Raw genomic sequence first — 26,942 nt, 5'->3', positions numbered from 1 at the left:
CACGCCATCTCCTTCCCGCCACGTTCCACAGCTTGTGGCCTGTGGCTCCGCGGTGAGGGCCAGGTGGGAGTTCCTTCCAGGAGCAGGAGCAGCCAGAACATGTTCTTGTAATTTCTCTACATATAGAAGGAATCTATAGAAGTAAATCTTTTTTTTTTAAGATGTATTTATTTTTCTTGGAAAATCAGATTTACAGAGAGAGAGAGAAAGATCTTCCATGTGCTGGTACACTCTCCAAGTGGCCGCAACAGCAAGAACTGAGCCAACCTCACCCACTACACCCCCAAACATGCCCCACGTGTGTCTGTGATCTCCTCACCTTTTGTTTAAAAAAAGGAGAGAGAGAGAGAGAGAGAGGGAGAGAGAGAGAGAGAATATAAATGGCAGCTCCATAGGGGAAGTTTAGCCTACCGTGCCACGGCCATGACCCTGTCGCCAGTTAAGTAAACATAAAATTAAAAAAAAAAAAAAAAGAATACAAGTCCCTCTGGTTGTCATTGTCATGCAAATTGTTAACATTGACAATCCAACATTCTTACATGCAATCCATATAAGTAAATTAAATGGGCATGTGGTAGTAACTCTAATGTGTGGTGTAGGAAATGAGCCAACATGCGTTAAGGAAGGCTTGTAGGAAGTGTACCTTTTGCTTGCAGAGTGGTAATGCTCTCCAGAACGGCCCATCTCTCTCTCTCCAGGGGCTGTGGGTCTCTGAATGGCCTTAGATGTGGGGACCGCCTGAAGGAGTCAGCAAAATTCATTCTGGGAATATTAAAAACTAAATTACAGTAGTTCATCTAAAAGACTTTAAACAGAATCAAAAAAAATTAACATTATATGAAAATTTCCAGCAAGCTAAACAGTGGTCACATAACCCAATGCTTTGGGTTTAATCATGCTTTTTAATCATAGAGAATAATAACACAATTGAACAATCAAAAATGTAATTCAAGTCACATGTCTTTTGAACAAAATAGCAACCTTGCATAGAAAGTTTGGAGTATTCCTTCTCTACTACGTAAATCTTGAGCAAACACCAAGAGGTGAAGTATTGGTCTTTCTGGTCTGTTTGGGTCTAGTCCTGCCAGCTGTTCTTGTCGTCCCCAGGGCCCTCTGTGCCTCTCCCAGCTGCTATCCAAAGTCCATTGGGTGGCTGTCTTGAACACTTGGTGTCCTGCTAAGTATTTGTGAGTTATTCACAACAGCAAGTGTAAGTGTGGAACTGGCTGAGTTGAGTTGACTTCTCCTGCGGGGGAAGATGGCAGTCTGTTGAAACGGTAAGAAAACAGCCAGCTAAATGATTTCCTGTTGGCCCCTGGCACTCATGCTGTAAGCCCACTGCAGCTGGCGGCTCGGAGCACTCCAAAAAAGCAGACAGGTGGGCTTGGCTCACATGTGTGAGCACCGGCTGCTTTTTGAAGCTTTCAATAACCTTTTGGAAAGAGCTTCTGTTTTAGCTGGCTCACCTGAGAACCAGGAGGAAAAATAAGTTCAGTAAAGAGATGGCCTCCCTGCTTCACCAAAAGAAGCGTGTTGCCCAGTTGCCAAAGCTGAGCTTTCTGGTCCAATCTAAAGTTAGTATGGGGGATGGTATGGTACCTGCCCTGTGGTTAAGACACGCTGCTGCTGAGAGCGCCTGAGTGCAACCCCTCAATCTGCTGGTAACGTGCACTCCAGGAGGCCGCAGCTGGTGGCTCATGCAGCTGGTCCCTGCCTGTCACATGGGAGACTGGCTCTCGGCTCCCGGTTTGGGCCTGGCCCAGCTTACCTCTGGCTGTTGCAGGTGTTTCAGAAATGAACCAGCAGATGGAAGTTCTCTCTCTCTTTTTCTCTCTCTCTTTTTCCCTCTCTGCCAAATAGACACGTAAATATTTTTAAATAGCTAAAAATAAAATAAAATGAAGTTCGTGCAGATAAAGTTAAGGATTTCGGACGCAGAGGAACCATAAAATGAAGGTCTGGCAGGACCAGAACAACAGAAATCTGTGCTCCTCACGCCACTCACTGCCAGGCATGTGCAGCAGTGCCCAGCCACTGCTCGTACGTGTGGAGCAGCGCCATGCCAGGCCCGGAGTGAGGGGAGCAGGTCTCTCCGGGTGCGCGCAGTGAAGGGTGGAGCAGCGCCATGCCAGGCCCGGAGTGAGGGGAGCAGGTCTCTCTGAGTGCGCGCAGTGAAGGGTGGAGCAGCGCCATGCCAGGCCCGGAGTGAGGGGAGCAGGTCTCTCTGAGTGCGCGCAGTGAAGGGTGGAGCAGCGCCATGCCAGGCCCGGAGTGAGGGGAGCAGGTCTCTCCGAGTGCGCGCAGTGAAGGGTGGAGGATTTGAAAACACTATCGAAAGTCTGCAAGTTTCATCTTTATCCTTATGGAACCACCTGTTCTTGTCTTTGAAAGGCAGATTTGAAGGCAACTAGGAAAGTATAGCAGATGTGAAAATCAAAGAGAACTGAGATGAATTCTGTCATCCTGGGTGATATTTTGTGACATTTGTGCTTAAAATGAAAAGATAATGAAACAATGAACTCTAAGATGTAGTATCACTGCTAATAAGTATAATTTTTAGTTCATGCTAAATTAGTTCACACTGATTCTGAACTCTCTAAAATTTCTTTTTCTGTCTTGATTATTTATTACATCAAAACTGAAGAAGGAATCAACACAATCAAATGTCAGGTTTCTAGTTGCCTTAAGTGAGTCTTTTATAAATATTTCAGATTCTGGCCATTGTGTTCATAAGTCAGACTATAACCAAAGGACCAAAGAACAGATAGCTGAGTAGACACACACGCCCATGAATAGCTATTTTGCCTGTTGTAGCACTACACTATTTATTTTGTTTTCTTGCTGGCATGACTGCATAGGTGAAGTTGAAAAAGGAGAGTGGTCGCTGACTGCATTTCTGTTCTGACCGCTACTACTTGTGTACTTCCACTAAATATTATCAATAATCGTATAGACAAGGGGAATGTATAGAATGATCTGCTCTGGGTATTACATACAGACGGGCATCAGAAAAGCTGCTCACGTGGAAGCTCTGGCACAGGCACACAAGGCTTATCATACTGTCTGCTCTACTTTGATGCACTGTTTCGTGAGATTTACTTATTTTACATGAAAGAGAGAAAAACAGACAAAGGTTTTCTATCTGTTGGCTCCTTCCCCAAGCGACTGCAATGGCTAAAGCAAAGCCAGTCCCAAGCTAGAAGCCAGGAGCTTTTTCCGAGTCCCCTATGTGTCCGCACAGGTCCAAAGCCTTGGACCATCATCCCCCACTGTTTTCGCAGGTCATTACATGGAGCTGGATCAAAAGTGGAGCAGGCAGGACTAGAACTGGTGCCCCACATGAGATGCTAGCTCCACAGGCACAGGATTGGTTTGCCGCATCATTGCACCACCCTGACACACATTCCCCATAACGAAAATTTCTTTAAAAATTAGAGACCAAGTGCAAGCCATAAAGTGGCAGTGTCTGGAGGACAGAGGGGCTGTGAAGTTAGCCAGGAGTAAGGTGAAGCCATAGGGGCTGGACCTGAGCACATTCCTGGACAAGCATCATTTACATTAAATGTTGCTTACGTGTTGGCAGGTGATGGTGGCCACACACAGACACCCCAGGGCCAAGTCATCATTGTTGGCATGAGCTTTCAAAAGGTGGAAGCTGCTTTCAGATCTTTATCACTGTTCTGCCCAACAAGGTAACGCAGGTCAAGGGAAGGGCAGTAATTGAGCGCTCCTCTGCCCCACGCAGTGATGCAGGGAGAGCAGGAGCCACAGAACCCTCTGGAGCAGGAGTCATCACACTAGAAGAAAGCCCCAAGGGCCGGGGACTGCTGAGGTCAGAGCAAAGGTCAGTGCAGGTGACAGGGATGCATCGCGCTTCCGCACGTCCTCCAGGTGTGGCCATGCCAGGGGAGGAGTTCCAAGATTCTATGTTTGCAGACTATTTGCTAAATTCAATTTCTACGATGTGTAGAAATTCAGTAGTTTTGGGTTTTGGTAAGTGGGTTTTCATTTAGTGGTACGCTTCCTTAGAAACTCTGTTGCCTTTTTTTTTTTTTTAACTTTGTGGTAATCCTCCACTCCACCTCCAACAGAGCTGTTGGAGGCCAGCACTGTGGCTCCAAGGGTTAAGCTACCATCTGCTATGGCTGCCATCCCATATGGATGCTGGTTCAAGTCTCAGCTGCTCCACTTTCCATCTAGCTCCCATCTGTTGCTTCATTCCCCAAAAAGCGACAACAACCAGAATTGAGTTGGGCTAAGCTGAAGCCAAGATCAGAAGCCTTTTCTGGGACTCCCACGCAGGTGCAGGGTCCCAAGGCTTTGGGCCATCATCCACCTCTTTCCCAGGCCACAAACAGGGGGCTGGATGGGAAGTGGAGCAGCCAGAATTCGAACTAGTGCCCATATGGGATACCTGTACCATAGACAGACACTTAACCCACTGTCACAATGCCAGCTCCTCTGTCCACATCCCAGCCCATGGACCCCAGTAGGCAGGTGGCAGCAGTTCACTTGCCTCCCCCTCTATTGCAGATTCAACATTAGAGAAGAGGGAACTATGCTGGCGCACTGGTAGAGTTAACTCTGAGTTGGCACGAACCAGGTCCAAGACACCCTCCAGATATTGGCTGCTTTTCTCCCAGCAGAGGTCCAAGGCAACCTCTGCAGTTACCTACAGCTGGGACTAGGTCATTCTTTTAGTGCCAGTTTAGGCTGATGGAGGAAGAGTCAGCGAAAAGCCACACCCAAACTGTGTGAATCCCTTAGCATAGGGCAGCACGCATGCTATTCTAAAAGCTCAGTCCACTGCCCCTTTATGGGGGATCCAGGCCTGGCCCTGTGTCCTCCTGAGGTCCTGCTCCCATCTTCCCATCCAGCCCTTCCTCTGCATCTCTTATTGTTTCTCTCTTTCCCATTTCTCCCAGCCATGGGTTCTCTTATGTCGAATCAGAACTTTCAGAGCTACGGGGGCTTACAGCTAACTGAATCCAACCGCCTCACTCATACATGAAGAAGCAGCAGGTCTGGGTGGTTGGGCAAAGTGCCCAAGGCTTCTCAGCTAGGCCACTGCAGAGCAGGGTCCAAAAATGGGCGTGTGCCTCTTCCGTGAGGACCCTTGCACTAAGCCACACTGTTCTGAGGCCAGCTAAGTCAGCGCAATCAGAGGGACTCAGCCTCAAACAATAGCTCTCTGCATGCAAAGACCTGGCTGGGACTCTGAAGCACAGCAGTGAAGGAAGTTAAAAGGCAGGCTCGGTAGGCTGCCGCCCGGAGCGGGCAGGGGGCAGGAGGAGTCGCGAGTGGGTGGACAGAGACCTGGGCGAGGCTCCGGCTCCACTGTGTCCCAGATGGATCATATGGGCTGCATGACATGGTTGTAAGCGCCCTGCGGATTTTACATCATCCACAGCTATAAATGGATTTGCAGGAGGGGAAAAAAAGAAAGAATTACAGGTCTTTCACAACCCACAAAAATATGCTCCACCTAAAAAAGAAGCCCGTAATTTGGCCGCTTTCAGCTGGAGTCAACGAACTCGGAGCCAAGGTTGCCCTGCGCGGTCCAGAGAGGTGGCCCAGCATGAGCAGGAATGAAAGAGATGCAGAATTGCTCGCCATGGGCTAGGCTAGATTCTCTTCACAGGGAAAGCTCTTTCAGTCACACAGCACGCCCCTGGCATCAGTCACGTCAGGACTACTAGCTCCATTAAAATCACTTCCAAGCTATTATTTGTAATTTTACAGCTTCTCGCATTTGCAAATTGCCTAGCAATGAATGGAAACAGTTTCTTACAACCATTCTGAGTGGGAGGTTGAAGATTTTTAACCCTTCTGTTACTAAAGAATACATACCAGCCAGGAAGAAGTGCCGGATAGCCTATCATTTTGGCCATGGCCTGAGATCTGCGACTTGGCCCGCTTTCGCGTGACAAATGTTCCAATTTGCCTGCGACTGAGGGAGCTCCTGGGATGTGGGGCTTGAAGTGCCAAACCAGGACGGTCCAAGGCAAGTTGAGATGGCTGACCGGGCCACACCCTGTCCATAATGCTAGTTCTTGGTCTATCTTCAATGGAGATGGCTCTATTTATTTTTTATTATTTCAGAGATAGAGAGAGAAAGGGGGATGGACAGATAGAGTGAGCCTGTCCTCTGGGTCACTTCTGCAATGCACTCAGTGGCTGGCACTGGCTGGCACTGCTGGGCCTGAGCCTGGACCTGGGCCAAAGCGAGGAGCCAGACCCTCAATCTGCAGGGTGGCAAGAACCGCAACCGCCTGAGCAGTCCCCAGCTTCCTGCCGTGGTCTGCAGTCCTCGGCAGCTGGACTCAGGAGCCCAAACCTGGACTCGAACCTGGGCTGAGATACGACGCTGGCATCCCAACTGGCTTCTTAACTGCAAGGCTAAATGCCTGTCCCTGGCGCTATATTTTGATTCTGATTTGTCTTATTCTTGCTGTATTTCAGGAGACAGAGCCTAACACTGAGTCTTGCTCATTTTTATTCTGTTTTTGTTGGTTGGTTGGTTGGTTGGTAACAGTCTCCTAAAATAATATCCACTAGTTGATTATTCTCTGTTTTTGTGTCAGAACTCAAACACCTACCCTGACCCTAAAATGCTTTTAAAGCAAATAGGTGACTTACAGCACAATGCAAGCAAGAGAGGGTGAGTTTATGTTTTTATTATTATTATTACTTTATTATTTTAGGTAATCCAACTCAGATACAATCCTCTGTCCCCTTACAACACCTTATCTGGGCTATTTGCCTTGGCAGAAGGGCATGGAAACATACAATTCAAACGGGCACTGGGATAACATGAAGAAACAATTAAGCTCGGGCTAAGACGCTGCTGGAGTCAGAACCATTTCCAACTGGAATCACAGACTGTCACTAGCCAAGAGGATAAGGAGGGGCCAGGCATGCCAGCATTTTCATTAATGGGATGGCATCTACGGGTGGAGACTTTCATCGGCACTGCAAGGTCAAGGTCCAGGAGGGTCTAAGTGAGGTGGTGCAGCTGGCAGGGCCTGGCAATGTGAGGCCCTGGAAGACGGGCAGTGGGCAGCAGGCTCCGGCCTACTGTGCAGGGAGCAATGACATTGCACATTCATGTTCACACGTTCCATTGCCCTCTGGTGGGAGATAATGACCTATTTAAGGTGCAGACACAGAACCTCACAGACGGAGTAGCTGGATGGAGGGCAGGGCAGACAACCACCTCCAGGCCGGCTTCAGAGCACTTTCTGGAACGAAGCAGGCCGAGCTGACACCATGGCACAGGGGGCGTCTAGACAGTGCTGAAAGTTTCTGGCAGCTTATCCAAAGTCTGGAGGGGAGAGTGGGCCCTTTTCCTCCCTCACCTGCTCCCTGCCTCTGTAGTGCAAGCATCCATTATTCCGGCAAGAGTCCGTGGGTATTTTTTAAATGTATTTGTTTTCTGAGACAGTTCTATAGGCTCTTGCATTTCCCTTCCTCTTGCCCCAGTTCCCCTTCCCCCACTGATTTCCCCGTATTATTGCAATAGTATAGTCCTTCAAACACAGTCATAAGTCCATCATTCTGTTATTTCAGGGTGTCCTGACAGTGTAGGCATGAACAATGACCAATAAGCCAGCACCCTATTGTCACATACGTGTAGCAGTTCCGTTGCAAGTCCTATGGGTCTTCTTGTGCTCTGCCTGTCACACAGTCGATGTTACCGACACCGAGGACCTTCAGGTCCCCGCCCGGCGCCAAGGCCACCAGCCGCAGTCCTGCTGTCTGGATGAGTTTCCTCTGTGGGACTCTACAGGAAACAAACTGTTCATGTCTCTCACAGAACACATCTAAAGGTACATGTGACTCTCCGCCAACCAAGCAGCCCCCGCTCTCAGCTGCGTGTCCTCCAGGGTAGCTCAGCTCTGACCTCATCTACCCAAGGGTAGCACCTGCTCTCAGGAGTGCAAGGCCAGGTCCCATAGTGCTGGCTGCCACTTGGGATGTCCACTGCAAGGGGTGTGTCCCCCAGTCACCCACGATTGATGTCCAATGTGGCTGTAAAACATCTCCTCAGATTTGGTCATTGGTGACTACAGCTCATAGCACTCAAGGAAACAGCTGAGTTACTGGTTTCGGGTTTTTTGTTTGGTTGGTCTTTAGTTTTTACAAAGGGTATATTAAAAACACAAAAGAGGCCCTTTGTGCCTGCTCAGCAGCCACCATCTTTTGGACCTGCATGCTGGGGCTGGAAGACTCATGGGGGTCCAGGGGTGCGGGCTTCCAGCAAACCTGGCACCAGCAGGGGGATGGGTGTGAGGGGACCTGGGGGCTCAGGTCCAGGCAGGCAGAGTCAGCTTGGGGATTTCTCCACATGGTTGGTCGAGGTGGGATAGAGAGGAGGCAGCGGAGCAGTTAGCATGCTGGCATGGTGTGCTGGTGGACCAAGCTTGGGGAACTTTGAATGGGCCTGGATTTGGATATACAGAGGGGTAAATTCCCAGGCAAGCACGCGTGCCAGGAGCTTGGTGCCCTAGAGGGCCGGCAGAGCTCCAGGCCAGCACCCCACCCCAATGGAAGGCTGGGCTTTGGGAGGCTGGGCTGGGGAACCCACGTACTTCAGGGTCAGGGACTGTGGATTGATCAGGGAAAGAGGTAACGGGGTGTGTGGGACAGAGGTAGAGGAGAAAGTATGTTGCAGGTGAGGAACTGACCTCTGAGGGATTTCCATCAACAAGGCCACTGTACTTGCAGGTAAGTGAGGGGGCCGAGACAGAGCAGTTTGGAGGGGGGAACTGGAGGACCTTTATGGGTCAGACTGATGCACCAGCCCACATGGGAGACCTGAGCTGAGCCAGTAAGTGGAACACCACTGACCACCACACACCAGTGCATACTAAAGCTACGGCAGAGGGCCTGCCTGGCAGGACTAGATCACAGTACCCGCCAGTGAGAGCTGGAACAGGGCTGGGTAATGTTAGGCTGGGCCATGACACTAACCAGCAAGTAAGAGAACCAGGTATGGGGGCAGATACTGTAGGGCATATATGGGCTTACCCTGTGGAACTGCAATTTACACTGATTTGCTTAAGAGCTGGGAGTAGTGACAAGCTGAGCTAGACATGAAGCTAGAACCCTCTGACACTCATGGGTACTGGGGTTGGGAACAGGCCAGGCTGGTCCAGGTTGTAGCAGCCATAGGTGCACCCATGAATAGGGTGTGGGGCAGGTCAGGCCGCAACATCTACCAGCTCAGACATAGGCCGAGACAGAAGGGGTAAGACTATGCCAGATAAGAAGGGCCTACCACCCAGTGGCACACGTGAGATCTGGGTCAGGGAATCAACCTCGTGGGGGAACTTGGGGTACTCCCCTGGTGGGCCATAGCTCCCACTGGTGAGCAGGTGATTCAGGCCTGGATGTTGGTCAGGACAGGCAAGGTAGCTCACGCATCAGCAAGTGTGTGGGTTGAGTCTGGAGGGGGGAGGCTGGGCAGAGCCAAGCCAAACCTTAGCAAACTGTCATGTGCAGGATCCAGGTTGGAGTGTGGGTCATGCCTGGCTCATCTATCAAACCTACAGGCTTGCATGAGCCAAGGATGGGAACAGACTGGACAGGGTTAGGCTGCAGCACCCACCAGTGAGAGCTGGAACAAGGGGTGGGTCAGGACAGGACAGGCTGCAGCATCCAATGGCAAAGCCAAAATGGGGGATAGATTATGTTGAGCTGGGTCAGAGCAAATATTGGCCTGTGCAAGATCAGTGGCTTGGAACAGGCCTGGTTGGAGAGCTAAGGGGACACCCCGACTGGGTTGTGGTTCCTACTGGTAAGCACAAGAGCCAGAATGGGGGTGCACTCTGGCCTGGACATGACTTCAGTGTCAATCGGCATGGGTATGGACTGGGGCTGGGGTGTGCCAGACTGGGCTAGGCTCTAGCACCCGCTGGTGCTTGTGAGAGCCAGGATGGGTGTAGGATGGGCTGGGTTAGGTCTCAACTCCTGCCGAACCACATATGAGAGCTGGGTTCCGGCATGGACCAGGTGTGGCTGTGTTGTAATACCCAGAGTAAGAACTGGAATGGGTGTGGGCCAGCCAAAGACAAGACAGGAAATAGACTGAATCTGGGCCAAGGTATGTGGTATGTGCAAGATTGCTAAGAGGAGACCTGACAGAGGAGGTTGGGGAACTCCTCTCTCAGAATGCAGTTCCTGCAGGTGAGTGCAAAAACCAAGGCTAAAAGCAGTCCAGACCAGACCAGGTTATGGTACCCAGGTCTGCGGACAGGCCAGGCTAGGCCAGTTTGTAACACCCATCAGCAAATGAGATAACCAAGACAGGATGCAGGACAGGCCAGGTTGGGCCACAACACCAGCCAGTTCACATTAGGGTCAGGACTGGGGGCTGGTTGGGCTGGTCTAGTCTTTAGCACCCACCAGTTACAGCATGGAACTGGAACTAGGGGCAGGCTAGGCCTAGCCAGGCTACAGCATTCACTGCAAATGCCAAGGTGAGGTGGGCTATACTAGACTGGGCTGCAGCATCACCAGCACATGTGAAACCCGGGGGCAGGTGTGGTTTGAGAGCCTGGCAAGGGGGCTGCAAGGACTCCTCTGCTGGGCCACTGCTCCTGCTCATGTGTGTGAGACCTGGGACTGAGGACAGACCAGCTTGGGTAGGGTTATAACACCTGTTGGTTTGCACGTGAACTGGCTTAGGGGGAGAGTCAGGCTGGGCTAATCAACTGTATCCACTAGTAAATACATGAGCCAGAGTAGTGGCAGGCTGGTTGGGCTCTGCCACAGCATTAGCTGGCAAGTGCTGGGACTGGGGGCAAGTCCTGTCAAGCTAGACTGCAGAACCAAATGGAGAGTGCAAGATCTGGGACTGGGGTTGGGACCAGAATGGAAACTGTGAGCACCTCCCTGATGGGCTGCAACTCCCACTGGTGAGCATGAGAACCAGGGCTGGGGGAAGACCTGGCTAGAAAGGTGGTGGCACCTGTTGACGTAAGTGTAGGCTGGACAGTGTGGTCAGCTAGGCTTCAACATCCATTGACGCTTATGAGAGCTGAATGGGATGTGAGATAGACTAGACCAGTCTGCTGTACATACTGGCAAGTACGGGAATCAATGCAGGGGCAGGCCTAGTGAGAGTTACTGGGGGTCACTCCGACTAGGCTGCAGTTCCCGCTGGTGTAAGTGATGGCAGGGTTGATCTGGGCCACAAAGGCAGAACTGACCCAGTAATTGCAACTACCTGTGTGTGCATAGGCTAATGTGGGTGACAGACTGTGCCAGACCCCATACTAGCAAACACACACAAGAGTCAGGTCTGAGAACACCTCAGACAAGGTTTCTTTGGGGATCTCCCTAACTGGATCACTGGACTCAGAATTCCAGCTATAGGGAGAATCGCAGGATCTGTAGTCTGACCATGGAGTGTATGTGTCAGAACTGAGCCTCCTTGGTGGCTAAGACGGAGCAGTGCACAGCATGCCCAGAGGCACGTGGAGGATATGGCAGTCCACTGGGGCCTGCAGAGAACATCTGGTACCATAGCAGAGGAAGGAGGGCAGAATAAATTAGACAACTACCCCAGCCAAATGTTGGCAGCAAATATCTGGGTGAATGGAGACACTAAGGTGGACTATGTCAGCCATGGACCTTGGAAAGAATCCTCGTCCTTGAAGCAATGAAATCAACAACATTTCAGAACTATGAAAACCACTTGAGCTGAACCCTCGGAGTATGCAGGATCAGGGACCCCGGGATGACACTGGGTGGCCATCCCCGGGTACTGAGGTGGTTGGGAGGCTGGGTGTGGCTTCACCCCCTTATCTTCCCATTCCTCCCAAATACAGAAAGAAGAAAAAGAAAATTTGAGAACAGTGGTCTCACCCACTTTTTCCTAATCCTTGACCCTTCCCACCCTAACTATGTAAACATCATCAAAAATAAAATAAAATAAACATACAAAGGAAGGGCTGGTGTTGTGGCATAGAGGGTTAAGTGGCTGACTGTGATTCTGGCATCCCCTGTGGGTGCCTATTCATGTCCCAGCTGTTCCACTTCTGATCCGACTCCCTGCTAGGCCCGAGACAGCAGTAGAAGACAGCCCAAGTGTTTGAGCCCTTACTATGTGGCAGATCCTGATGAAACTCCGGCTCCTGATTCAGTTGATCCAGCCACTGTGGCCATTTGGGGAATGGACCAGGGAACGGAAGATCTCGGCTTCCCCGGCGCTCTTTGTAACTCTGATTTTCAAATAAATAAATCTTTGAAAATAATAATACAAAGAAACAGCCATGTGGGCTACATCTGGATGGGTCCCAGCCAGCGCATAGCCTGTGTCCTTGTGGGGTTTGGTCACCAAGGGCCAGCCCTCGGCGGCCCCCACGTTCAGCACTCTGGCAGCTTCCTCATGTCAAACAGGCTTCCCTGCTCATCAGCTCAACCTCTCCTGCCTCTCCCCATCTTATTCCTGGAAAATGGGGGACTGAAGGGGCAGGGGTTGAGGCTGGATGTCGCAAGCATCTCACGGCAGGGGGTGGGGAGCAGAAAGCCAGTACATGTATTTCCTATTAGTCACAGGAACATGCTGTCCATTGGTAGGCTGGCTTACTTTTGCCTCGGAGGTGCAGAAGCAAAGGTTGGGGCTGGGCTGACACAAGCCCCCCCTCCTGGAGCCTGCACGTGCAGGGAGCCCCGCAGAGGGACACTGCTACTGGCAGACAGGCTCTGCAGGTTGTGCAGTGTTGGCCTTGATGGCTGAATGGCCTGCTGGGGACACTGACCTGCAGCAAAGGCGGAAAGGTGGGGTCATGGCCAGCTTAGGTCTACGCATCCCAATGGGGTAAAGAGGAGTAAGCCCCACTTTACCCCCAAAAGTGGAGCATTATATGGAAATCAAAGAGGGAACTGCTGGGGTGGCATTGTGGCACAGTGGATTAAGCCATTCACTGCCTGTGAAGCTGGATCCCACATCGGAGCACTGGGTTCAAGTCCTGGCTCCCCTGCTTCTGAGCCAGCTCCCTGCCGACCCACCTGGGAAGGCAAGGGAAGACCACTCAAGCGCTTGAGTTCCTGCACCCACACAGGACACGTGGGTGGAGTTCCAGGCTCCTGGCTTTGGTTTTGCCCAGTCCCAGCTAATTGCAGACATCTGCAGAGTGAATCAGCAGATGCAAGCTCACTCTCTCTTCCCATGTGTGTCATTCTGCATTTCAAATAAACAACAACAAAACAGATTTTAAACAAAGAAGGATTGCCCTTCATAAGCAAACTCCTATTCTTTCAAAACCCCTCTCACCACCTACATGAATCCAGTGTTTTGCAAGAGGCTCGCTTCTTGCATCGAAGGGCAGATTGACAAAGGAATGAGGTATTCCCCCACCCTGTTTCACATAAAAGATTAACCTCGTTTTACTACAACCCACTTAAAACATTGCTCTATTGAACTGCATTTGGGAATACAACCCAGCTTTCCAGAGTCAAAAAATAACATAGCAGACTAAAATAGAAAGGAACCAGCAATGCTTTATGCTTCTTAAAAGCAGGTGATTAATGGAAAAGACGGGCGAGCAGCATAAAGAAGATGACATCATTCTCACTACACATTAAGGTGTCTTTCTTCCGAGGGTCAGGCACAGTCACTATTTTATTAATTCCATAGTGTAAAGAGGCCCATATGGTACTCTGGGTCCCTCCCCCATCCTCTCTCTCCCTTCAATACATTGAGTTTCAGAAACTCAAGGACCAAGGCCAAGGGGGCACCTAAGGAGTGTTCTTGGTTGCCATGGAGATGTTAAGCACCTGACATATTTTCTGTGTGGGAGTGGGACATAGAAATCTCTGATGTCTGAACACCAAATGAAATACTATGGGGTCTCACATAACTCCTAGACTTTTTTTTAAAATTATTAATTATTTTAAAAGGCAGAAAGAAAGAGAGATCATATCCCATTTTCTGGTTTACTCCCCCACTCAATATCAGCAACAGCCAGGGCCAGGCCAAGTTGATATCAGGAACCCAGAACTCAGTATGGGTTTTCCATGTGGGTGACTGGAACCCAAGCAGTTGAGCCACCTCCCACTGTCTCTCGGGCAGCTGGACAAGTGAGTATAGCTGGGCCTGGAGGCCAAGGATTTTACCCCAAGCAGGCAGCCTAGCTGCTGCACGCAAGGCGGGCTGCTCCCATGGTCTGAGAGCAGTGTGGTGCCTTCTCCACCCACTCCAAGCTCCCCATCAGATTCAAGGAAACAGCATGCACTCACATCATGAAGCCTGCTGTTTCAGCTTGCCTTGTTCCTCCAGGTGCGGAGGGCACCCTGGTTTTCAGCCACGAGGGAGGGAAGAAGTATGGGATCTTAATGTTCTCCACATCAGGGGGAATGAGATGCCGCCACATCCTGGGACTTAACTTTGTCTACTTAGTGCTAAGAATGAAAAGGAGCCCTTCCCACCCTAAGATGGGATTTCAGGGGTGTGTGACAGGCGGGTAGGGGAAATCCAGGAGCAGTGGCAGCCTTCCCAAGCCTTTCACATCCCCTCACATTTGCTTTTTTTTTTTTTTTTTTTTTTAATAACATTTATTTGAAAGGCAGGGTTATAATGAGTGAGAGAGACAGAGAGAGATAAAACTCCCATTCACTGGTTCACTCCCCACATGGCCATAACAGTGGGGCCAGGTTAAAGCCACAAACCAGGAGCTTCATCTGAGTCTGCCACATGGGTTCAGGGGCCTAAGCACAGGGGCCATCTTCCACTGCATTCCACAGGTGCATGAGCAGGGAGCAGCATGGGAAGTGGAGCAGCTGGAATGCCAGCATCACAGGGGCCATCTTCCGCTGCCTTCACCAGGTGCATGAGCAAGGAGCAGGATGGGAAGTGGAGCAGCTGGAATGCCAGCATCACAGGGGCCATCTTCCGCTGCCTTCGCCAGGTGCATGAGCAGGGAGCAGGATGGGAAGTGGAGCAGCTGGAATGCCAGCATCACAGGCAGACTTTTACCCCGTACTGCAACATTGGCCCCCGCATACTTGTTCTTAAAAACCACCAAGAAGAGTCTTGTTATCTCACAGCATGTGGACTTTGAGGGAATGGCGCACCCTACTTTCACTCCCCACAGTTAATGCCTGGCCCAGGACCATGCCCAAGCTGTTGGAAGGAGACTGGAAGGCTGGGAGGCTTCCCTGTGGGTGAGCGAGTGCCAGGATGGGTCTCAGCTAACGTAGCCTATGTGAGGGGCAACAGGAGCAAGGTTTCAGTGCATGTCTAGAGACTCAAGACCCCCGCTCCCTTGGTTTTGGCGCAAGCCTTGAGACCCTTCTCCTGTCTCAACAGCACCTTGAACCCCTGCGGACGCATGCAGTTGGCAAGAAGCCCAAAGCACTGTGGGTATTTTCCCCCTCAACTTCTTCTGGTAATTTGGGTAACTTGTTCATGTCTTCCCCCGGCCTACTCCTGTCCATACTCATCTTGTGACAGTCTTGTAATAAACAACTCCAGGATGCAGGTAAGTTATGTAAGTTGTGGTGGGCTCCACAGCGTCACCTGGCAAAGTACGTGACAGTTGTACTGATTGGCTAGGCTTATTGATATTTATAGCCAGTAGCAATATTGTTGCTACCCTCAGGCTTATTTCCCTGGACCTGCACTGTATAAGTTCGTGCTTGATTGCTAATAAACGGACAAGATCACCGTAACATTCTCCAGTACTTCTCTATTAAGAATGCTAACACCGTACCATGTTACCAGGTGGTCTACGGCCATACCTCCCAGCATTCCCCCAGTCCTCCTCACAGTTCCCGCGTACCTGCCACTCTCCCCAGCCTACAGGGACTGGAATTCAGCCTCAACGAACCTTTCCTCCATCGGCTCCAGGCCGGTTTCAGGTGTTCACAGCACACCTCCTCACTGCAACCTGTCTCGTGCCTCAGCTCATCATAACCTCACAGTGTTGAGTTTCAACTTTTGAAAACTTGGAGTTGGCAAGTTTTTCCTACATGGGGTTCAGTTCACTAAAGTAAAAATAAAGCAAGCAACTGCCAGGGTCCCATGATGCACTCACTCAGCGTCAAGCTTCTGCCACGCTTTCATAGCGTACCTCCTTTCCTGTATTTTCTTTGTTTTTTATGTACTGATTCTTGGCAGCAAATCCAAGAGAGAGTCATTCACCTCTGAATGCCTCAAAACACTAGTCTTCTAAAAACATCACCGCAATGCCATGATCCTACCTTGCAACATGAACAGCCCTGCGCTGGCATCACTGAATACCCGGTCTATAATTACGTCTCCTCCATCGTCTCCAAAGAGTCTTTTCATAGTTGGCATATTTGAAATAGGATCCAAACAAGGTCCCCACATGACACTGGGTTATATCATTTATGCGTCTAAAATGAGTTTCCCTGTCTGACTCGTTTCATAGAGTTCCTTTTTAAAAAACAGTACAAATAGCACACTGTGGTCATCTTGGATGAGCATGCGCAGAACAGGGTTTGCTTGTGGCTGTTGTTGGTTTGATTCTTGTTGAGCTGGAATGCAGTGAGATGTGGGCATGAGGGACAGAAGGAGGTGTGAGGAACGGGAAGATAATGGCGTCAGACGCCCTTCAGATCAGAGACAAAACTCCAGCTAGCGCCATTCAGGACTCGCCATGTGCCACACACAATTCTGGGAGCTTTGTGTGGACTAGTCCTATTGCTGAAAGATAGTGGGGGTTGGAGGGTCAGCACCATAACATGGCGGGCAGGGCTCCCCTTGTGGCCCCTGTTAGCCCCATGGACACTGGTTCAAGTCCTGGCTGCTCTACTTCCAATTCAGCTTCCTGCTTGTGAAAGCAGGTGAGAATGACCCAAGTCCTTGGACCTTTGCACTCATGTGGGAGATCCAAAGGAGAGTCCTGGTTCCTGGCTTCCAATCAATTCAACTCCAGCCATTGTGGCCATTTGGGAAGGGAGCCAGAAGATAAAGGATTTCTCTGTCTTTCCTTCCCTCTCCCTGCCTTTCCAATTAAAACAAAACAAAAACACTTCTAAAATATCAATAAACAAACAAATAAATAAATGCAAGCAAACCGGGCAGTTCTCAGGCTCTGGGGGAACAGAAGGAAGGTGTTGTCTGCCTAGTTTGGGGAGAGGGGCACTTGAAGGGGCAGCAGGGCTGGTGTGCTTGTCAGCCAGCTGGCTGAAGGGTCTCCTTCCCTCCCATTCACGAGGAGGGCTTACCATCATGAGGTCTAGACAGACGTGCAGTGCCAGGGACCCTTTTCAATCTTCATCCTTCCAAGCCTTATGTTTTTCCCTCCCCCATCCCTTCCTGGGGCTGAAGCCACATGTGCACAGCCCCAAGATGCCACGTCCATGGTGGCGGCTCTGTGATTCATCACTGGCGGTGGCAGTGGCGGCAGGAGGCTGCCTGGGCTTACGTAGCTGGGCCCGTCTTTTCTTGGGATGCCTGTGAGTAACTGGGACTATTATTCATTGCCTAATTGTGGCTTATGATCCTTGAAATGGAATCACGAGGCATATTGCAAAGCTGGAAGGGCCACGTGTTGTTAAATACTACCTTCTACATGTCGGGCAGAAAGGCCTGCTCCAAGACCCGTGTGACCTTGAAAAGTCAGCGGTGGCCACTGCCCCAAAGTCACTGTTTACAGATCCCAGGCCAAAACACCATGACGCACGGCCCTAGCATAGAGACAGCTCCAGGCGTAGGGGTGCCAGGGGACCCCGACAACTGAGGATGCTGTGAAAAAGATGGGGTCAAACCCAATGGGGGCTGGACACTGGAATTTAGTTTGTGAAACCAAAGCTGAGTTGAGCCAGTCCAAGGTCTCCTAGTTGATTCAATTAGAATCCCAGGGTATATGTGAGAACCAAGCTGGCAGAAGATTCCAAGAAGATAAGGTGTAAAAGTAGACTGGCACCAATCAGCACAGACCAATGAGCAGTGTTCTTCCTTCTCCGGCCAGTGTTTGGATACAGTGGGTTAGGCGGCTCTTTGGGGTGCCATGTCCCATATCTGAAGGCCTGAGTCCTGACGGCTCTGCTCTAACGTGACTGGGAAGGAACAGGAGACGGCCCAAGAGCTTGGGCTCCTGCCACTTCTGTGTGAGACCGGGAGGGAATTCCTGGTTCCTGGCTGCAGCCTGGCCCGGCCCTGCCTAGGATCATGGTGAATTAGTGAATGAAAGAGTTCTTTGTCTCCCTGTCTCCATCTGTCTCTGTACCTCTGTCTTTGAAATAAACCCATAAAAACTTCTCTTCCATCTAGCTTCGGGGGAAGACCCAAAGACTTGATGCCCTGGCAAACGGGATACTGTGGCAAAGCCTTGACCTGCGAGCCCCGTCTCTCTCCCGTAGTTCTGCCCTGGCGGGGTCTTGACCCTTCGTCTCTTGCCATCCACACAGAGCTGACTGCTGCTGCATAACAGGTGAGGGACCTGAGGGAAGAACTGCTTCTCTCAGAATATCCTTGGTCATCTTCACTAACCAAGGAACAAAACAAGTTTAGACAAAATATTTGAGTATAAGCTAGCACCCCTTTTTGCCACTCTTATTACTCCATCCATTTCAATCATTGAGAAGAAAGAACGAACTACATGTTATAGATTTACAAATGTCATCTTCCTTTCTACTGTCAGGACACAAATCTATAGAGAAAGCCACAATCACAATAAATAGAAATTTAAACCCAATGGGCTTGCACACCTAATGACCCCCTTCAGTGATGGCAATGTTTAATGATAGTTTATGGAAACCCCAGCAACCAGGTTCCAAACAGTCTCAGCTGGGAAACCCAGGTCCTTTTCGTTTGGAGATTCTCAATGATAGCTTTTCAAAGCACTGATAAAACAGTTAATTACAGTGAGGTGTTTGGCTCTTCAGTAACAAGCACTTTCTCCTAGTCTCTGATTGGAGCTTCTTGCCTTGTGCCCCGGGCAGGGCTGGTTGAGGCTACCACGCCTTCACCCCCTGGGGGAAAACCTCTTTAAAAAGAATAGGAATAATCATTTAAGCCAAACTCAGAGAGAAAGGAGAGAGAAAGAATCTTTTGTCCTCTGGTTGGTGGCCCTAATGGCTGCACCAGCCAGGTGTAGGCCAGGTCCCAGCCAGGAACTCCATCCGGGACTCCCAGGTGGGTGGTGGAGGCTCAAGTACCTGACCAGCAGCTGCTGTTTCCCAAATGTACTCAGAGGGATCTGAATTGGAAGTAGAGGGCTTACGCCAGGACTTAAACCTGCGCTCAGTGTGGGATGCTGTCATCCTGAGCAGCGGTTTAACCCACTGCACCACAACGCTGGACCCAGGGAAGCCTCTTTAAATGACTGCATGTGTAGAATTTCAGATTAAAATGCAAAATACAGCAGGAGAGAGCACTCCACTGAGCCACTCCAGGCCTCCCTTCCACTTATCTCCCTCTAGCTCTCTCTACCCCAGCCTTGTTGGCCTTGAACAAAGCTAACATACGTTTGGCACAAAACAACCAGAGCTTAACTCTGGTTCAGCAGCTCTTAGATCTGAGAACATCAGAGTCTCCTGGCGGGGCCCCGTCACAGTTACAAATGGCCAACCAGTGCCCAGATGGAGCCAACGCTGGGCAAAGGGCTAAGGACCACACTTCAAGAACCACCACTCGAGCTGTTTCTTCTGCCTCGCGCTCTCTCTCCACCATTGGCTTGGCTCCCTCCTTCCCCTCCAAGCCTCTGCCTACGCGTGGCCTTCTTAAGGAGGCGGGGCCTGCTGGCCGATTTGATGCTGCCACCTGCTACCTCACTATTACTCTCAGTTCCCTACACTGCTCTACTAGTCATTTTTTTTTCATACCACTTACCATCTTCCAACATTCTGCGTGGTTCACTCCCCCATGTGGCTGCAAAAGTCAGGGCCAAACCAGGACAAAGCCAGGAGCCTGGAACTTCGTCCATAGCTTCCACAGGTGTGGCAGGGGCTCCCTGGGCCATCATCTGCTGTGGGTCCATCAGCAGGAAGCTGGATTGCTCCGATGTGGGCTGTAGGCATTGCAAGTGCTGCTGGCCTCCGTATAACTTTTCAACTTACTGTATTTGTTGGCAGTTCCGCCCACCAGATTACATGGCCCACACCTTTTGAACTTGCCCGCTGAGGTATCCAGGACCAAGACAGGAGCATAATGTTCGAGGAGTATTTGCAGCAGGAAGGAGTGACAGCATCGCAGTCCCCAAGTTACCAGGACAGAAGCCCCAACTTCTTTACAAGCGTCAAAAGAAACACTCTTCTGCCTTTGTTCCTATTTTACATCCTTTGTATAAAACACCTCACCTCTCTCAGTCCCGCCACATGCAATCCATTCATCTCTTAGTCAGAGTTGTCCTGTCACTTCTTACCTCAGGGACAGCTCAGTTGCTCCTAACTGTCGGCACGTTTCCTGGGTAGCATTTTGGCTTCCTTGGCAATAAAGCCTGAGAGCTTGAGCTATGTTCCTGGTAAGGTGGGATCTGAATCAACGCATCCCGGGGGGCTGTGCCTCCTTTCACAGTCCCAGCTGCTTCATAAAACAATAGCCTTTACACGATGCTCACATTTGCATGGCAATGCACAGATTGCAAAGCCCTTTCACATTAAGTTCTTTTAACCTTCATAGTACGCTTACGAAATCTAGGTAAGAACTGTAGCATGAACTGTGTTCACGGTACGGCCGGGCAAAGTGAACTCAGGTTGAAGTAAGCAGCCACTCCATCAGGATTAAATGCTGAGTTCATGAAAGTTTCGGGGCGAAAGTGGAACTCATGTTATGTTCATTGCCCGCTCTAGAAGGTCTCAGAAAAGCCACTTAGATAAATGAATATTCATTGAGTTCTTACTGTGTGCAAGAGCCTAACAAATCTTCAACTCAGTGTTGCTGAATTTTTTTTCTTAATCCTTAGACATTTATTTGAAAGAGTTCCAGAGATAGAAAGATAGAGAGAAAGGGAGAAGAGAGGGAGAAGAGTGGGAGGATGGGAGCTCTTCCACTTTCTGGTTCACTCCCCAAATGGCTACAACAGCCAGAGCCGGATCAGGCTAAAGCCAGGAGCCAGGAACATCTTCTATGTCTCCCACACAGGTGCAAGGTCCCAAGCATTTGGGTCACCTGCTGCCTTCCTAGGCATATTAGCAGGGACTGGGTCAGAACCAGAGCAGGTTGGACTTGAGTCAGCGCCCGATATACCAACACTGCAGATGGTGGCTTTACATGCTAAACCACAGCACTGGCCCCTCCTTCTAACTCTTTAGCTACAATTCTATGAAATCTTAAGCCACAAAACTCAAAAAAGTTAGGTAACTTGAACAATGTCACATGGCTAGCAAGTGATGGAGTCAGGATTTGACCTTAGCTTGCCAATCATGATTTTTCTCCTTCTGTAGAGCTCAATGTGTCTTTGGTGACTAGGAACTCATCTTTGACTCAATGTGATGGGCTTTTCCATATTGGCCAACCTCTAATTTTTATGCTACCCTGTGCTAATTGCCTGGAATATACTAATATGTAGTCTCTTAGCTCAACTACACAGCAGTGACTCTTAACAGCCCCTGCTTGAGAGTTTCCTCTTTGGTTCTTACCTACAAAAATCATCAAGGTGAAAAGGACATTGGGGGTCATCAGTTCTATTCTTTCATTGCACAAGTAAGAAAAAGAATAGGGCCCAGTGTGATGGCTTAATTGGTTAATCCTCCCCCATGCAAGCAGCAGAATCCCATATGGGTGCTGGATCGTGTCCCGGCTGCTCCCATCCAGCTTCCTGCTTGTGGCCTGGGAAAGCAGTGGAGGGTGACTCACAGCCTTGGGACCCTGCACCCACGTGGGGGATTTGCAAGAGGTTTAGCTCTGCCCGTTGCACCATTTGGGGACTGAACAGAGGAAAGAGCTCCATCGCATTGTGTGTGTGTGTGTGTGTGTGTGTGTGTGTGTGTGTGTTAACTCTGCCTTTCTAATGAATAAAATAAATCTTTTGGAAGGAAGAAAGAAAGGAAGGAAGGAAGGAAGGAAGGAAGGAAGGAAGGAAGGAAGGAAGGAAGGAAGGGAGGGAGGGAGGGAGGGAGGGAGGGAGGGAGGGAGGGAGGGAGGGAGGGAGGAAGAGAAGGCCCAGCAGTGGGTGTTGCTGCTGCAGCACAGTGGATTCAGCTGGCACTTGGGGCTCCTCCCTCCCGTGTCAGAGCGTCTGGGATCAAGCCCACCACTTGTAATCCAGCGCTGTGCCTTGTTCATCCCAAAAGGCAGCAGATGACGGCTCCAGTGCTTGGGTCCCTGGCGCCCGGGTGGAGTTCTCTGCTTCAGCCTGGGCCAGCCCTGGGTATTGTGGCCTCCGGGAAGTGAACCATCTCATGGAATCTCTCTTCCTTACTCTCTCCTGTGTGTGTGTGTGTGTGTGTGTGGTGTTTCTCTCACTCTCTGTCTTTCAAATAAACAAAAATAAACTTTTTAAACAAAGTTGAAAATGAACGCCCTCAGGGGGACAAGTGAAATGGAGATGTGCTTTGTTCCCCATGAAGCGGCACCCCTGGGGTGGGTGCTGGGTGAGGTTGATGGGCACCCCTGGTGTGGGTGCTGGGTGAGGTTGATGGGCACCCCTGGTGTGGGTGCTGGCTGAGGCTGATGGGCACCCCTGGTGTGGGTGGGGCACCCACTGAGGTCATGGCTGCGAGTTTTGCCCTGGCTATGACAGTCTCCTATTGTCCTCATTGAATGACAGCAGGTGACTTTGGTGGTGTGTCAGGACAGAGTTCCTGCTGGGGAGGCGATGGGTGGAGGCAGCCAAGGCACATACCAGAGCAGCCCCCAGGGTAGCAGGGTGAAAGTCACCAAGGGACAGAGGGAACACTGGCTGAGCGCCTGGCCAGCCTCCCTGCCACAGGCTGGTGCACTGTTGGTGTGGATAGGATGGAAGATCCCACACACCTGTCCTCCACCTGCTGAACCCCACACATCTGTCTTTCTCACTGACCTTCTCAAATAAGGAAGAACTCTCAAGACCGCTCAGTGTCTGCAGGAGTGGACGGGGACCCGGAGGTCACGGTGCCAGGGTGGAGCATGTGTCCGTTCAGCACAGCACTGATCATGCTTGAGGCTCACTTTTGGCCTGTGCCCTCACACAGGTGTGGAAGTGAGGGCAGTAGAGACCCTCTCAGAGTAAGCATTGGCTCTGGGGACCATGATACATGCTCAACAGGCCAAAAGTCTGAAGTACGGGGACCCACCATTATTCCCACCACTCCCACTGCTTTGAAAAAGACCTACACAGGTTTCTGGAAAATTACCTGGGTGTTTGTGGGTTTTTTTCTTTGTTCAAATTTTAAAAATTAGCTTTTCTTCTTCTCCTTCAAGATCTATTTATTTTTATTGGAAACTCAAGATTTACAGCTAGATGGAGAGAAAGATCTTCTGTCCGCTGATTCACCCAATCCTCAAGTGGCCACAGTGGCCAGAACTGAGCCGAACTGAAGCCAGGAACCAGGAGATTTTTCTGGGTCTCCCACGCGGATGCAGGGTTTTAAGGCTTTGGGTAGACCATGACTGCTTTCCCAGGCCACAGGTGGGGAGCTGAATGGGAAGCGGGGCAGCGGGAATAGAAACTAGTGCCTGAAGAACCTCAGTATCAAAATCCCAACCATTTGTTCATGGCTTATTGCTACTAAGAAATTGTGTGAGCTTGCAGGCTAAACAGTCTATGTGACCTTTAGCACTGATGGGTCCCAATTCTTTTGAACCAAGGCCCACCTAAGTCCGGTTATCTCACAGGTGGCTCCAAGTAATTAAGTGGGTGCTTCCCTTAGTTGCTGGAGGCATGGGCTATCTAGCCGAGATAGCTAGGGAATGTGTGCTATTTCCCCTCACCATGCAGACTATTGTGGATTTCCCCTTTTCAAGTTATTGTGGACTGCCCCTATAAAAACCCTATGAATGTTCTGTTCGGGGCCACACTCCTGGTAAGGGGGGGTCGGTCAGCTAGCTGCCTGCTTTCAACCAAGAGCCCAGGGTCAGATGTGCTGAGCTTGAATAAAGCATCCTTGTGTACTTGGATCGACTTCAGACTCCTGGTGATTTCTGGGGATCTCAAAATCTGGGCACAACAGCACCCATTTGGGATCCCAGCACATGCAAGGCCTGGATTTAGCCACTAGGCTATCACTCTGGGCCCTGACAAATGTCTTGAAACATCCTCCGGCAGACTCAAACCTTAAAGTCTATTTTGTTTGCTTGTTGTTTTTAAGATTTTTTAAATTTATTTTTATTGGAAAGTCAGATATATAGAGAGAACGAGAGACAGAGAGAAAGATCTTCCATGCGATTATTCACTCCCCAAGCAGCCATAACAGCTGGAAGTGAGCTGATCTGAAGCTAGGAGCCAGGAGCTTCTTCCGGGTCTCCCACACAGGTGCAGGGTCTCAGGGCTTTGGGCTGTCCTCCACTGCTTTCCCAGACCACAAGCAGGGAGCTGGATGGGAAGCAGGGCCAACAAGGTTAGAACCAGCGGCCATATGGGATCCTGGCACGTACTAGGTGAGGACTTTGGCCACTAGGCTACCGAGCCGGGCTCTAAACCTTAATGTTGATCATAATCTCCAGTAATGCTAAAAAGTCTACTCCCATCTCCTGCTATCTTCCTTGCCCTGTGTAACCTTGACCACGTCAAGGGAATAGTCTGAAAACCATGAAGCACAGCAAACATTTGCCAAAGCAAAGTAACAAAAGAAGAGACTTCCTACTTTGAAATGGAAGCTTCACAAGGGCATGATGCTTTTTCCAAACAAATCCTTGAGAATCTCTCTCTCTTCTCTGTCCGGCTCGCTCGCTCTCGCTCTGTCATACGGCACAGTCAGGGTCCACTTGAGGGCGATGGGAATGAATTCTGGGAGTACACGAAGAGACATCATTCATACAACCTTGCTCTGTGGCTCTCTTCTCCCAGGCTGCAGCCTCCCTCCCCACCCCAAGGAGCTCACACACACACACACACACACACACTCGGCACACACCCTGTGCCATCGGCCATGCGCCTTGGCACAGTCCAAGGCCACCTGAGTGCCTGTTCTCTGCGTATTCACTGGAGGATTGAGCCCTGCCAAGTAATGACTTTCCAGGAACCATACGACTCTGCTCCGTTTCTGTAATGCAGCCAGCGGGATGTGCCAACAAGCTATGTGCAAAGATGGCTGCTACTCGTGTGTGTCACTTTATCAGAAAAAAACCCACCACCGGGCTGGTTGCCCGTTAATTAAACCGCCTAGCAAGGATGAGAGGTGGGGAAAGGATTGGACAAGCTGTTTACTCCCATGCGGAAATGAATTTCTACTAGGCTTTCGAAGGGGATTATGGTTCTTTCTTCCCCTGAGTGGAAAGAAGCGAACAAATGTGTTTCTGTGATTCCCTTATTCGATTGAACTGTTTTTATCGTATTTATTATTATTATGTCTACATGGAAACAGGAACTTCCTTCAGAAGAAGGCTGGATCTTATTTCAGGATAATTAGGGGTCAGAGAACTGGCCAAAACACCAGAGAACGTGCTGCTTCAGACACTTCTGAGAGTCGAACATTGAGCTGATCTTCCCAAGCTAAGGTGTGCATTCTAAAAAGGTGACCCAGGTGGGTCTTTGGCACAGTGGGTTAAGCTGCTACTTGAGGCACCCACATCCCATGCCAGAATGTCTGGGTTCCAGAACTGATCCTCTTCCAACCTGTCTTCCCGCCAATACACGAACACCAGAGGAGACAGCAGGCAACGGCTCGAACACTTGTGTCCCTGCCTCCGGAAGGGGAGTCCTGGAGTCCCAGGCTCCCGGCTTGGGCCTGGCTGTCTCAGCTGCCACAAACATTTGGAGAACGAATCAGTGGTTGAAAGATTCTCTCTCTCTTGAGAGAGAGTGTGGCCTTCTGTTCTTTTTCAGAAACTGCTGAGATTGGTAATGGCCATTCTCTTCCAAGAGGAACAGAAACCAGGTCAACAACCTAAGACTCCTGGGTGGAGAAGGCGGGCGGGAAGATGGCGATGGATAGGGAAGGAGGCACTATACTGCCCCCAAGTGGCAGCTCGGGCAAGGCGCCTGGCAGGGGGCAGACTGGCAGGGTGATGTGTAGCAAAAGGAAACAATCCGAGAAGAGGTCAGACTCTCCTAAGCATTAAATACCATTTAAAAACCCAGAAAATAATAACATATTTCATGCAAATTATGCTCCAACTCACTGGCTCCTCTTTTAAGACCTGCCATTTTATATTCAATTCGCTGCTCCAGTGAACACAATGAAGTGTGTGAATGCCATTAGGAAATCTCAAAGAAAACAAAGCTTGGGCCTTTGCAGTTAGCAGGAACGCTCTCTTAAAAGCTCACAAGCTATCATTTGTGCCTTCGGAAAGCCATTAGGACTCCCTCCTCTGCAAATGCGTGTCATTTTTTTAGCGCCCGAAGTGAAACGTGAGTGCTTTCTTGAGGTGACCCTTGCCTCCCGCTTCCCTGGGCGATGTTGGCAGTGACTGGGGTGCAGCCTGGACCGGGACCCATAAAGGGGCAGATCTGGGGGGAGCAGAGCTGCGGTCGGGAGCGAGGAAGACTTCGTGAATTCTGGGTACGCAGGAATGCAGCCGGGCAGGGCAGGGGGGGCTGGGGGGCAGCTGCCGGGCAGACGGGTGCTTGCCAGCTGGGTGATAAAAATGTTCTGAGAACATCACCTCTTCTGTGGCGCCCTGAGAAATGGGATTGGGGCAGACACTTGAAGAGGCCCCACACAAGCCCTGGGGGGCTCAGACACCTGCTCCACTGCTGGCTTCCGGGATGTGGCAAGGCAGTGATGGCCACCGAGGCCCCGGCAATGCGTGTCCAATGCCACAAGCTTCTTTTTGACTAGGGTAATAATAATCCCCTTCCTGACCCGACAAACCTGAGTCTACTAAGATCCTAGATAGAATGTGCCTTCTACAGTTCTCCTTATAAAAATGAAAGTAGCAGGTGCAG

At 50.3% G+C, this 26,942-nt stretch overlaps 1 long non-coding RNA gene across 3 annotated transcripts in view; it reads right to left on the bottom strand.

Moving 5' to 3' along the window:
* Window positions 1–386: 386 nt before the first annotated feature.
* Window positions 387–26,942, bottom strand: part of LOC131479640 (uncharacterized) — a 63,155-nt gene continuing 36,599 nt past the window's right edge. For 2 of the 3 annotated variants that reach the window (XR_009245019.1, XR_009245018.1), the window contains exon 3: window positions 387–762. This is a non-coding gene — a long non-coding RNA (uncharacterized LOC131479640). The remainder of the gene's footprint in view (window positions 763–26,942) is intronic. The other variant, XR_009245020.1, reaches the window with a different exon arrangement.

The sequence above is a fragment of the Ochotona princeps genome, chromosome 2 (genome assembly GCF_030435755.1).
Source record: "Ochotona princeps isolate mOchPri1 chromosome 2, mOchPri1.hap1, whole genome shotgun sequence".
In the NCBI taxonomy this organism is placed as follows: domain Eukaryota; kingdom Metazoa; phylum Chordata; class Mammalia; order Lagomorpha; family Ochotonidae; genus Ochotona; species Ochotona princeps.
Note: the sequence above shows the minus strand (reverse complement) of the source record. Positions and strands in the feature narration are given on the sequence as shown.